The 11512-nt window shown below is 38.4% G+C and overlaps 1 pseudogene; it reads right to left on the bottom strand.

Moving 5' to 3' along the window:
* Positions 1 to 8775: 8775 nt before the first annotated feature.
* Positions 8776 to 9408, bottom strand: LOC117694001 (claudin-34 pseudogene; annotated as a pseudogene).
* Positions 9409 to 11512: the final 2104 nt, after the last annotated feature.

The raw sequence follows: 11512 nt of genomic DNA, 5'->3' as shown, positions 1-11512 counted from the left end.
TTATTTGAATATGCCATAATTATTCTTGCATGTTTAACAGATAATTAAATAACTTACAGTAGATTTTCTATGATTATATATAAGTATATAATCATAGATCCATGTCTTTGTAAATTTTGTTACAGTAATTTATTTTTTCTTATATTTACTGTGTGTGTGTGTGTGTGTGTGTGTGTGTGTGTGACTGTACATGGGAGGTGAATATGAGCACAAGTGTGTTATAGCACATGTATAGAAAGAAAGAATAATTTGTGGGAGTTAATACTCTTTCTACCATAGTCCCAGCAATCTAACTCAGGTTGTAAGACATGGTGGAAAACATGGTAGACAGTACTAAATAGGTCAATAATTACTAGATAATGCCAAGTTCTTTTCTGATAAGTCTACCCCAATAACTGTTGCAATGAAGGCTAAAAATGTTTCTATGCTTTTCTTCTCATATGAAAAGATGCTCTTGCAGAGGGCCTGGACCTTGTTCCTAGCACCCACATGGCAGCTCACAGCTATTTCAGTTCTAAGGCGTCCAATGTCTTTTTCTAGTCTCTCTGGGCACCAAATGTGTATGTAGTACATATATATACATGAAGGCAAATGATTTATATACTTTTAATTTTACTGTATTATCAGTTGAAGCAGTCAATCTTTGAGCAAGGCACTTATCATTTTTAATTTTTATTTCTCCAAATGCTATAAACATAAAAAACATTAATATGAGAAATTAATTTTTATTGAAAGTAGTTTTTTATACAATATATTTTTATTATGGTTTCCCATTATTGTACTCCTCCCAACTCCCCCCCCAACTTTCCCTCCTATCAGGATGAGCCACCTTTCTTTATAATACTAAAAAGTAGTCAATGAACATATAATGACAAAATAAGTCAAATCAAAAACAGATGTCAGAATAGGATAAATAGGATAAACAAAATAGAAGGAAAAAGCTCAAGAAAAGACATAAGAAACAAATATAGATGAAGAAACCCAAAGATTTGCACACTTGGGAATCCCATAAAAACTCAAAACTAGAAGATATAATATATATGCAAAGGACCTGTAGGGCTTACATAAATAAATAAATAAATAAATAAATGATAAAATTTAAGAGAGAGACAGACAGAGACAGAGAGAAAGAAAGAGACAGAGAGATTATGAAAAAAGATACCATAGAGTTCGTTTTCTGTTGGCCAACTACTGATAGGCATGCTGCCTACACTTAAGAGTCATTTGTTTTCCTAATAAGACTCCATTGGAGAAACTTAGAATTTCATTTGCAAGTGGTTATCAATTGGAGAAAGCTAATGAGTTAGAGATGGGGGTATGTGTCCACTTCTGCTTTCAAATCTAGGATCCTACCTGGTACAGAAATGTCCAGGTCCTGAACATGTTCATTCTCTTTGAGTTTACATGTGTTTTAGTCCTTTGGACTTTAGAACACCTTGTTTCCTTGGTGTCCTCCACCACCACCCCTGAGGCTCTTACACTCTTTCTTCCTCCCCTTCTATGGGGTTCACTGAGCCTTGAAGTAAGAGATTTGACAGAACCATCCTATTTAGGACTTAGTGTTCCGAGGTCTCTCATTCTCTGCATAATATCTGGCTGTGTGTCTCTATATTTGTTCAATCTGTTGCAGAAGGAAGCTTCTCTGATCAATGAATATAGAATAATATCACTAGAAGTTATTTTATTGATAGGTTACTTTAGTAGAACAGTAAGTTTTGCTTTTACTTTAGGTCCTTGGGCTATCTATTATCAGGTTATGGTCACCCAAGCAGTGTCAGATAAGGGTTCCATCTTGTGGAATGGGCCTTAGATTAAGTCAGAGTGCATTAACTAGTGTTTCATTGCTGTGAACAGACATGATTACAGGGACAACACCTATAAAAGGAAGCTTTTACTTGGGGGGCTTGCTTGAAGTTTCAAATGTTTAGTCCATTATCATGATAGTGGGAGCACAGTAGAATGCAGGCAGGTATGGTGTTGGAGAAGTAGCTGAGAGCTACATCCAAATCAGGCAGAGACAGAAAGAGACTCTGGACTTGGCATGGGCTTTTGAAGTCTTAAAACCCACACCCAGTTATATATACTTCCTCCAACAAGGCCACACCTTCTAATCCTTTCAAATGATGCAACTTCCTGGTGACTAAGCATTGAAATCTATGAGCATATGAGGGTCATTGTAATTACAAACACCACACAGATACTGCCTGGTTATTCCCAGAGATTTGTAAACCCATTGTACTAGCATATCTTGTAGGCGGCAGGGGGCCACTGTAGAGCAAAGGGTTTGTAGCTAGGTTGATGTTGCATTTCTCTTTTGGTAGTGTGCAGAGTAGCTCCTAGTGTCAATAAAACAATCCTATAGCAGAGGTTGGCACAAGCTCTCCATCCCTGAGTTCAATGAATTGTGTAGGTGTTGTCTTCAGCATTAAGGCCTTGATATCAGTTTGTGGAAGGCACTTGGAGCCTTGGGAAAAGCCTAGGTTGTGTAAAAGTTTCCATGGAACCACTTTAACCAACAATTCAATTAGATGTAACCTACACCTGGTACTGGAAGCTTCATTTTGTGACAACAGACCACCAGCTTTGTCTCCCTTGTTATTTGGTGGTTTCATTTAGATCACTTTCATATATGTAGATATTTTGGGAAACCTTGATTGTATTAGATTTCCATACAACCATTTAAATGACCCTTAATTTTAGCTGTCTTTCCATATATTCTCTCACTTGTCACCCTCTTCCCTCCATTTTCCACTTTGATATTCTCATTCCTATCCTTCTCCTATCAATCCATAGCAGTCTATTCTGTTTCTCCTTCTTAAAGAAATCTATCCTTCTACCTTATTCCCTTACTCTATACCTGCTAGGGACAGCATACAATGACAGGTACTGCCTGCAGTAGGCCGGGATGGAGACATTTCAGAAGCAGCTCTTTATAAAGAGGATGGTGTCTGGGACCCTGAGAAGCAGGAGACACATCCCTCCAGGGGACCCAACATCTGAAATAAGGGACTGCCTGCAGTAGGCTGGGATGGAGACATCTCAGTAGCCCTCAGCAGCTCTTTAAAAAAAAACAGTTGTTCCCATTTCTCCTAACCTTAGCCCTGGACAAGGGCTATATAGATTTCATTTGTGCATGGCTGCTTTTCAGTTGGCTTTGGTGTGCATAATTATTCTATTATATCTGACTTTATTAGTTCTTTCTCCTTCTGCTCTGGTGAATTCTGTGAAACTAGATGTTCCTTGATATAATGATTTTTAAACAATTAAAATTGAGGCATAGGACACAACATAGTCATAATGGCCCAGTGTATGCTGTGTGTTCTTATCTTGAAAACAATACAATAACTGCACAATGGTAGTTCCCTACTAATGCTTGACTTGCAAAGAAAGTTTGAAGAAATTATTTTAAAAAATGAAATAGAGCCAACATTGGGACCCCAAGAAAGGAAAAATAAACTATTAAAGTTATGAAGTAAGTTTTGCACAACATTTAAGAGTAGTTCCTGAATAAGCAAGTATAGAATGCATAAAACTATATATTAGTAAAACTAAGTCAAAACTTTGGGACTCTTAGGAGAGTCATTGTGTGCAGTGTTCAGAAGCAGAAAGCTAGCAGAACCACTGAGTTAAAGGTTAACTTGAATCTTTCTGGCCATTGCCTGGCAGCTTTACCCATGTCATTTATCATTAGAGCTTCACAGGAAAATGCAAGTAGCTGGCCTTGGAGCTCTAAGCTCTGAAGTATAATAAGTAAAAAGTTAAAGTTTAAATAATGATAAGTTTGCAATTATTATTATTTTGGCTAAAGGCCTGGGAATAGGAAAAGTTTGAAACATTGGGGAAAATTGTAATTCTTGATTCTTTGTAGGAAATGATTATTCTTTTGAATTTGATTTGGCAGTGATTATACAATGTCTTCCTTTTTACCTGCTTTTGGAGTATCAATAAAAGACTGGGGCAAGAGAAAGGCAAGTGAGTGAGTGAGAGAGTGAATGAGAGAGCAAATGAAAGAGCATGTGAGGCTAATGTAGAGAGCATGAAAAGAGCATGTGAAGAGTGAGTGAAGAGAGAGTGTGAGGGGGTGTATGGAGAGTGTATGTGTGAGTGAAAGGAGAGTGCATGTGGTGTGTGTGAGATGTGTATGAGATGTGTGTGAAGAGTGTGTGTGAGAGTGAAAGGGGAACACACAGGGTTGTGGAGGAGTGTTCAAGAAAAGAAAAGCACACAGGAGAAAAGCAGTGTGTGCAGAAGTATGCAGGGTGTGTACAGCCTCAAGCTGCAAGCAAATGAGTGAGAAAGAAACCAGAGACAGAAATAGAGACAGATAGACAGAGAGAGAGAAAGAGAGAGGAGAGGGAAACATTAAGCCTTGAAAAATTGCCTGTCAGCTTGTACTCAAAAAGTAGTCTGTGTATATTTATTATGTACCTTCTAGATGTCCCTGCTTTCAGTGGAGAACTCCAATTCTATGTCAAGCCTACACCCCGACATATACCTAGCCCCTGTGGTTCTAGAGGTTGTATCTTGGTTATCATTGACTTAATACTATTATTCACACATAAGTGAATATATACTATATTTGTCTTTTTGAGTCTGCATTATCTCAGGAAGATTTTTTATCTAGTTTCATTTATTTATCTGCAAATGTCATTATTGAATATGAATTCATGAATATAAATATTACTCAGCTGAATAATATTCAATTGTGTTAATATACCATATTTTCTTTCTTTATTTATTCTCTTCCTAGGTTATGTCCAATGACCTTCCCACCCGGAGTTAAGAGAGAAGAAGAGGCATGATTCCACCTAAAGACAGAGTCCATTCTTTCCTATGAGATTCCTCTTTCTAAAGAAGTAACCTTAAATTGTTTAAAAGATAGAGTAAAACTAGGGAATAGATACAACTCATTTATGCTCTGAAAATCTAGTGGTCCAGTTCTAATACTGTTTAGTAGAAGAGATCAATGTCTGGACTAAATTTTATATACTACTCTCATAAGGGTGCTCCTTTAGGAGCTGATAAGAAACTGGAGTTCTCTTCTAGTAAGTTTCTGAGGCTCTGAACCAGGGATATTCCGGGAACTGCAGATTTTGTGTTCCCTTCCCTGAGCAGCCTATTTTATTTCTATCTCATGTTCTCAAAATTCCCCTTTCTGAAGAGGTAACCCAACAGCCATTTGGAGATTTGGAGTAATGACTGAGTATAGCTTATTGATAAGTGGAGTAATAAGATGTGGTACCTGGCTAAGATACCACTTCAGTGGGTCTTATTAAAAGGCTCAAAATTATACCAATGGTTCCATTTATATAACTGCCAATTGTAATAGAGAAAGGATATTTGGATTTCCATAGCCTGTGTGTAAATGCAAACTTAAAGTAGATGTCATGATAAAGGTTAAAAAAAAAAGAACCTGTAGGCCTGGAAGTTAGAACAGAAGACTTTTTTAAATGTTCAAATTAAAGTCTATTAGAATCTCCTTGATCTCACAGTTTGGTGAATTTTTCCTCATTTTTTTCTTTTATCTTTAAGTTTGAACTCAAGAGTAATGAACCTAGGATATGCTTTTTAAAATATTGATAGTGGTTAAAGAAGTTAGAATCGCAGTTGAAGGGCAAGTTCTTCAGTATAGCCCATGGCAGGTTCCAAAGAGATGCTGCCTACATTACAGGAAAAGGTTATTTTTCCCCTCTTGTTACAGAAATAAAAGTCAGGAAAGAAGTGATATGGGGAATCATGAAGCATCCTAGAGATGTCAAAATACAATAAGAAAATTCCCTCTTGTGGTTTTTAGATTCATTAATAAAATGATTTAAGGGCAGCCTCAAATTGGAATCTAAAGAAAAATAGCTATAGTTTAAAAAAAAAAACTTTTGTAAGCCAAGGCATAAATCTGGCAGCTGCCCAGAGTAGAAGAGTGTAGAGGAAAAGAGAATATGTACTTTAAGGTCAGTCTATACCAGTCAAATGGCAGCAGGCACTCACATGGGGAGAGAGGAAGAAGCCCACTGTATTAGGTAGGTAAAAGGATACATAGGCTCAGGTCAGCATCCAGAAGAAAATGACAGAAGACAAGGACAAAGAATATTTTACCCTTCTGAATCAAGACTCAAGAAGATAGATCAGCCAAACCAAACTAAATCACACCTTTTAGGAACAGCCAGAAGTGTCCACATTTATGTAATTATATTAGAGTTTATAGGAATTGTTAGGAACAGAAAATAATCTCAGTGTCCCACAGAGGAACCCACAAATAAAGTGAAAGTATCTCAGCAAAGTAATCCTTTTTTGTAAAAACTGCACCAAGACCCAATCTGAACTAATCAGCACCCAAGAGTAGAAGTTTAATTGATTTTTATTACTACACAGGTGGCTATTGTGTCCTTTACTCAATGGCTGGTGTCTAATTTTAGTCTTTTCAGACTCTCTCGTGGGAAATAATGGGAGTGCAAACTTAAACAGCCACTGTGGAAATCAGCGTGGTTATTGAGGAAGCTGAGAAAAGCCCTATGCCAAGAGCCAGCTACACTACACTTAGACATAAACCCAAAAGACTCTATATCCTACAATAGAGACACTTGATCAAACATGTTCCTTGTTGCACTATTCATAATGTCCATTAATTGAAAACAGCCTAGTTGGCTGTGAATGGATGAATGAAGAAAGAAAATACAGAGCATTTACAAAATGGAATATTACTCAGCTGTTAAAAAAGAAATCATAAAATTTGCAGCTGAATGGGTGGAGATAGAAAATAATAATCCTTAATGTGGTAATTCTAACACAATAAGGCAAAGATGGTATATGTTTGTTCATCTGCATGTATGACTATTAGCTATTAAGTCTCCATTAAGAATGCCCCAATGGCCTTCCGCCCCTTGCATGGTCCTTGGGGCTGGGGCAGACACTTAGCTGGTATGCTCCCATGTGGACACCATATCCCAAGACATCCTAGAGAGGCCAGTGAACTCAGAGTGGCAGATAAGAACAGTTGCCTACTGCCCTACACCCCAGAGCTACAACTGGGAGCAGGGAGCACTCACGACCCACCAGGCACCCAAACCATGCCCCTGCAGAATACCACTCCCCTTCCACCCCTTACCTGTTCCTTGTGGCTGGGGCAGACACCTAGCTGGTTTACTCCTGTAAAGACACCTTATCCAGAGACATCCTAGAGGGGCCATCCTACAGCAGCAGGTAAGAACAGTCACTCACTGCCCTATGCCCCAGAACTACAACTGGGAGCAAGGGGCACTCAGGACCCACCAGGCACACAAACCCACTCCTGCAGAATACCACTCACCATCCCCTATTCCCCTAGTCCTTGTGACTGGGGCAGATACCTAGCTGGTCTGCTCCCTTGAAGACATTGAAGACACCATATCCCGAGACATCCTAGAGGAGCCACTGCACTCAGAGCAGCAGACAACATATCCTGAACTATCCTAGAGGAGCCACTGCACCCAGAGCAGCGGAAACCTAGCTGGTCTGCTCCAGTGAAGACACCTTATCCTGAGACATCCTAGAGGAGCCACTGTACACAGAGCAGCTGGAGCTCAGGATCACAGGATCACAGGATCACAGAGACATCTGGACCCTGAGGAGTTCTGACACAAGCAAAATAACTGGAGAGACAGTCTCCAATCAGAGACAGTGAGTACAGGTAGCACTAGACTTAACCAGATGGTAAAAGGCAAGCACAAGAACATAAGCAACATGAACCAAATTTACCTGGCATCATCAGAAACCAGTTCTCCCACCATAGCAAGCCCTAAACACCCCATCACACCAGAAAAGCAGGATTCAGAATTAAAATCATTTCTCATGATAATGATAGAGGACTTTAAGAAGGACATAAATAACACTCTCAAAGAATTTGAGGAGAACACAGGTAAACAGGTAGAAGCCCTTAAAGAGGAAACACAAAAATCCCTTAAAGAATGGCAAGAAAACACAAACATACAGGTGAAGGAATTAAACAGAACCGTCCAGGATCTAAAAATGGAAGTAGAAACAATAAAAAAAATCTTAAAGGGAGACTACCTGGAAATAGAAAACCTAGGAAAAAGATTAGGAGTCAAGCATCACCAACATAATACAAGAGATAGAAGAGAGAATCTCATGTGCAGAAGATACCATGGAAAACAACATTGAGACAACTGTCAAAGAAAATGCGAAATGAAAAAAGCTCCTACCCAAAACATCCAGGAAATCCAGGACACAATGAGAAGAAGGCCAAACCTAAGGATAATAGGTATAGATGAGGGTGAAGATTCCCAACTTAAAGGGCCAGTAAATATCTTCAACAAAATTATAGAGAAAAACTTCCCTAAACTAAAGAACGAGATGCCCATAAACATACAAGAAGCCTATAGAATGCCAAATAGACTAGACCAGAAAAGAAATACCTCCCATCACAATTCAGGTTCTGATTTAGCCTTAGTTTCTAAAGCAATGTGAAAGGTTTATGTATGCTGACACTCATTTCAATATGTATTAGGTTTATTGATTATTTACATTTGTTGACAGCAAGTAAAACACAAATTTAATACTGCCCATAAAATAAGATTTTATTTAATAAAAGCCCACAATCCAAATAATGAATTAAGGCAACACAAAAGAAGCCAAATAGATAAGAGAAAGTCAACTGGACTATCTTTTGTCACAGGCCACAATTGGCATCCTTTCAAGTTCCTTAAAAATTTATGTTGACACATGAAGAATACATATTCTCTTTGCTGGCATTGCAAGGCTATGTAAGGTAGCAATTTATTTTTAAATTTTGGGATGGGGCATCTTGCCTATAGATAAATTTGAAAAAAAACAAAGTATGCCACTTAGTAGAAAGAAAACTGCAGCTGTAATTGCCAAAGCCATGGCGCTGCCCACCTTCTGAGTGTCTGGATGGGAAGGCATATGAAAAGACGGTGGGAAGGCACCTCCCCATTTGTGGATGATGGCTATGTAATTGAATAAAACAGCAAGGTAAAGAAAGCTGCTAGTGATGATATTCAGAATTCCTGGAAGGCTGAATGGATTTCTGGTGGCATTCCTCCGTACTCTTCCCATACACACATTTGAAAGAGCAATAATGGTGGTGATTTTCCCACAGAGCCCCAGAAAGCTAGAAACCAGCAGCAAGTGCTGGCTTACTCGAATATACAAAGGAATGAAGGATTCACGGTAGTTGTATTGGTGACACACTCTGTTGTTGCTGGAGTTGCTGTTAGTGTGGAAAATGCAGGCTCTCCATACACCTACGAAAGCCACTGTAGGCTTGAGGATCACAGGATCTTCATAGTGCCACACTTGCCACTGAGGGAGGCCTATGGATATGCAGCAAAGTAGCCAGGCCACTGTGCTCAAAGCAAAACCTCCCATTTGGCAATGGCAATTTTTCATCGGCATGATGATAACAGTGAATACTTGAGAACTGCAAAGACACACAGAACAAGTTAAGGATGGTTAATTGAGACAAAGACAATATACTCAGATTTACAGTCCTAGGATAAAAGCATTGTGTTTAAGAGAGTGGTGCTTGGTTCAAAGGACTGCTACTGTGAATGAGGTGTGAGAAAAATCTAAGAAGGTTCCTGAGGCAATATTGCCAGGCAGGTAGATAGTCCACACACCTTCCAGAATTTTTAATTTTTACATTTGGTTTTGAACTTCTGGAAATCCTTCTGCCTCTACTTCTCAAGGACTAGTTGGAAGCATGAGCCCCTACAAGTGTGTTTGTGAGTATGTATATGGAAGTACACATACATGAGTGCTTGCATGCATGTGTGCATGTGTACATTCATGGGTGCCTGTGATATCTATGAGTTTCTGTATGTGTGTTTGTGCATATGTGAAAGCATGTGCTTGCATACATGTGTTAGATTCCCAGGAATAGTTCATGTTAGTGAAATGTTCTACCCCAAATCTACATCTCTACAATCAGAAGAGATTCATAGGATGTGTTTTCAGGAAGTCTCTACATGTGTGTCCTTTCTTGTGACCCCAAGTAAACTTAAGGATGTATTCAAGGTAAACCAAAGGGAACTCATACCCCTGAAGTCAAATATCTACTAAATTCAAAGAATTTATAATTAGAAAAAGGTAACTCCCCTTTTGCTGATCAAGAAGCAGCATTTAAAGGAAATATGGGTTTTGCTTTTATAATCTTTTATTAATTCCATAGATTGTATATGTAGCATGATTTCTAGGTGTCAAAGATGGACTCAGCAGGAATCAATATGTGTATCTAAATACATGCTCCAGTTGAGTAAAAGATAAAGAGATAGAGCCACATGTGGGCAGAAATTCTTAAAAGATATTCTCCATCACTCAATCAAATGGAGAACTCTAAGTGTTAGAAATAAGAAGTGTGGCCATCACCCCATATCTGAGTCTACTCTGAAATGAAAGCTCAAATTATCAGTCTAGCAATGGATGCAGTCAAATGGCAGGTATAGTTTAAGGTAAATGCAGACAGTGAGACAAGACAACTCATCCAAATCAAACTTTGAAAAACATTTCATGGAACATTTGAGAGTCTTTCTTAGTAATAATTTGCACAATGGTATAAGGTGAGGTATTGTTGAAGTTGAAAGCCAGATCTCTTCTGCAAAGAGCCTCATTGAATAGGCCTGTATGCCCTCAAAATCATTCTGTAATCTAGAATGCACTTGAAGTTGCAGTCCTCTTGCTTCTGCCTGCACTTGAATACTACAATGTATTCATAAGAATAGAACTTAGAAAAAATATTAATATTTGGATTAAATCCATGAGCTCCCTGTGCTTTCCAAGGTTTTGAGAAGTAAAGAGATACAGACTCTTTCTCTAGGGAAAAGCTCCAATCAGATTCAACTGATAATGGCTTTAAAAACCTGCTCCGTTTCATTCTGCTTAAAACCCTAAGTAAATCAAGAGCTACATGCATGTGCTGGCACCCTCAGAGGGTTAGGAATGGAGATATATGATTCCATAGAATAGCAGAAGAAACAGCCCTGTACTGGTGAAAGAAATTGGAGAACCAGAAGTGCTCGGAACACAATAACATGATGGACGTTTCACAAACATGCTTTCACAAGTAGTACACTGGTTGATTACACAAACAGTTCAAGGGGGCAGAGTGGGACAAAAAAAGGTCAAAATTAAAATTTCGTATATGGCTTCTACTGAGCACATCAATTCTTTCACCCAATATTGTTTTGTTTTAACAACATAGTGCTATTGAACCTCCATATCTCAAATCATGTCTGTTGGTTATCTTCTAGCTATGACCACCATATTTCAGAGAAAAGCCCAAGAGTCTGAAACATTTCAGTTATATTATATTTTAAGAGATTTTAGCTTATCAAATTTGACTCTGTAATTTTCAGGGATAAAAAAAATGTTGGAGCCACGTACTGCTTTCAAGCAGATATGTTTAAAGGAAAACCTGATACAAAATGGAATGAACTAAATGGTGCCCTTAGGAAAAGATAACATCTAGATAAGCTTCCAGTTTTTGAAAGGAATTAAAGGG

The sequence above is a fragment of the Arvicanthis niloticus genome, chromosome X, assembly GCF_011762505.2.
Source record: "Arvicanthis niloticus isolate mArvNil1 chromosome X, mArvNil1.pat.X, whole genome shotgun sequence".
NCBI lineage: Eukaryota > Metazoa > Chordata > Mammalia > Rodentia > Muridae > Arvicanthis > Arvicanthis niloticus.
Note: the sequence above shows the minus strand (reverse complement) of the source record. Positions and strands in the feature narration are given on the sequence as shown.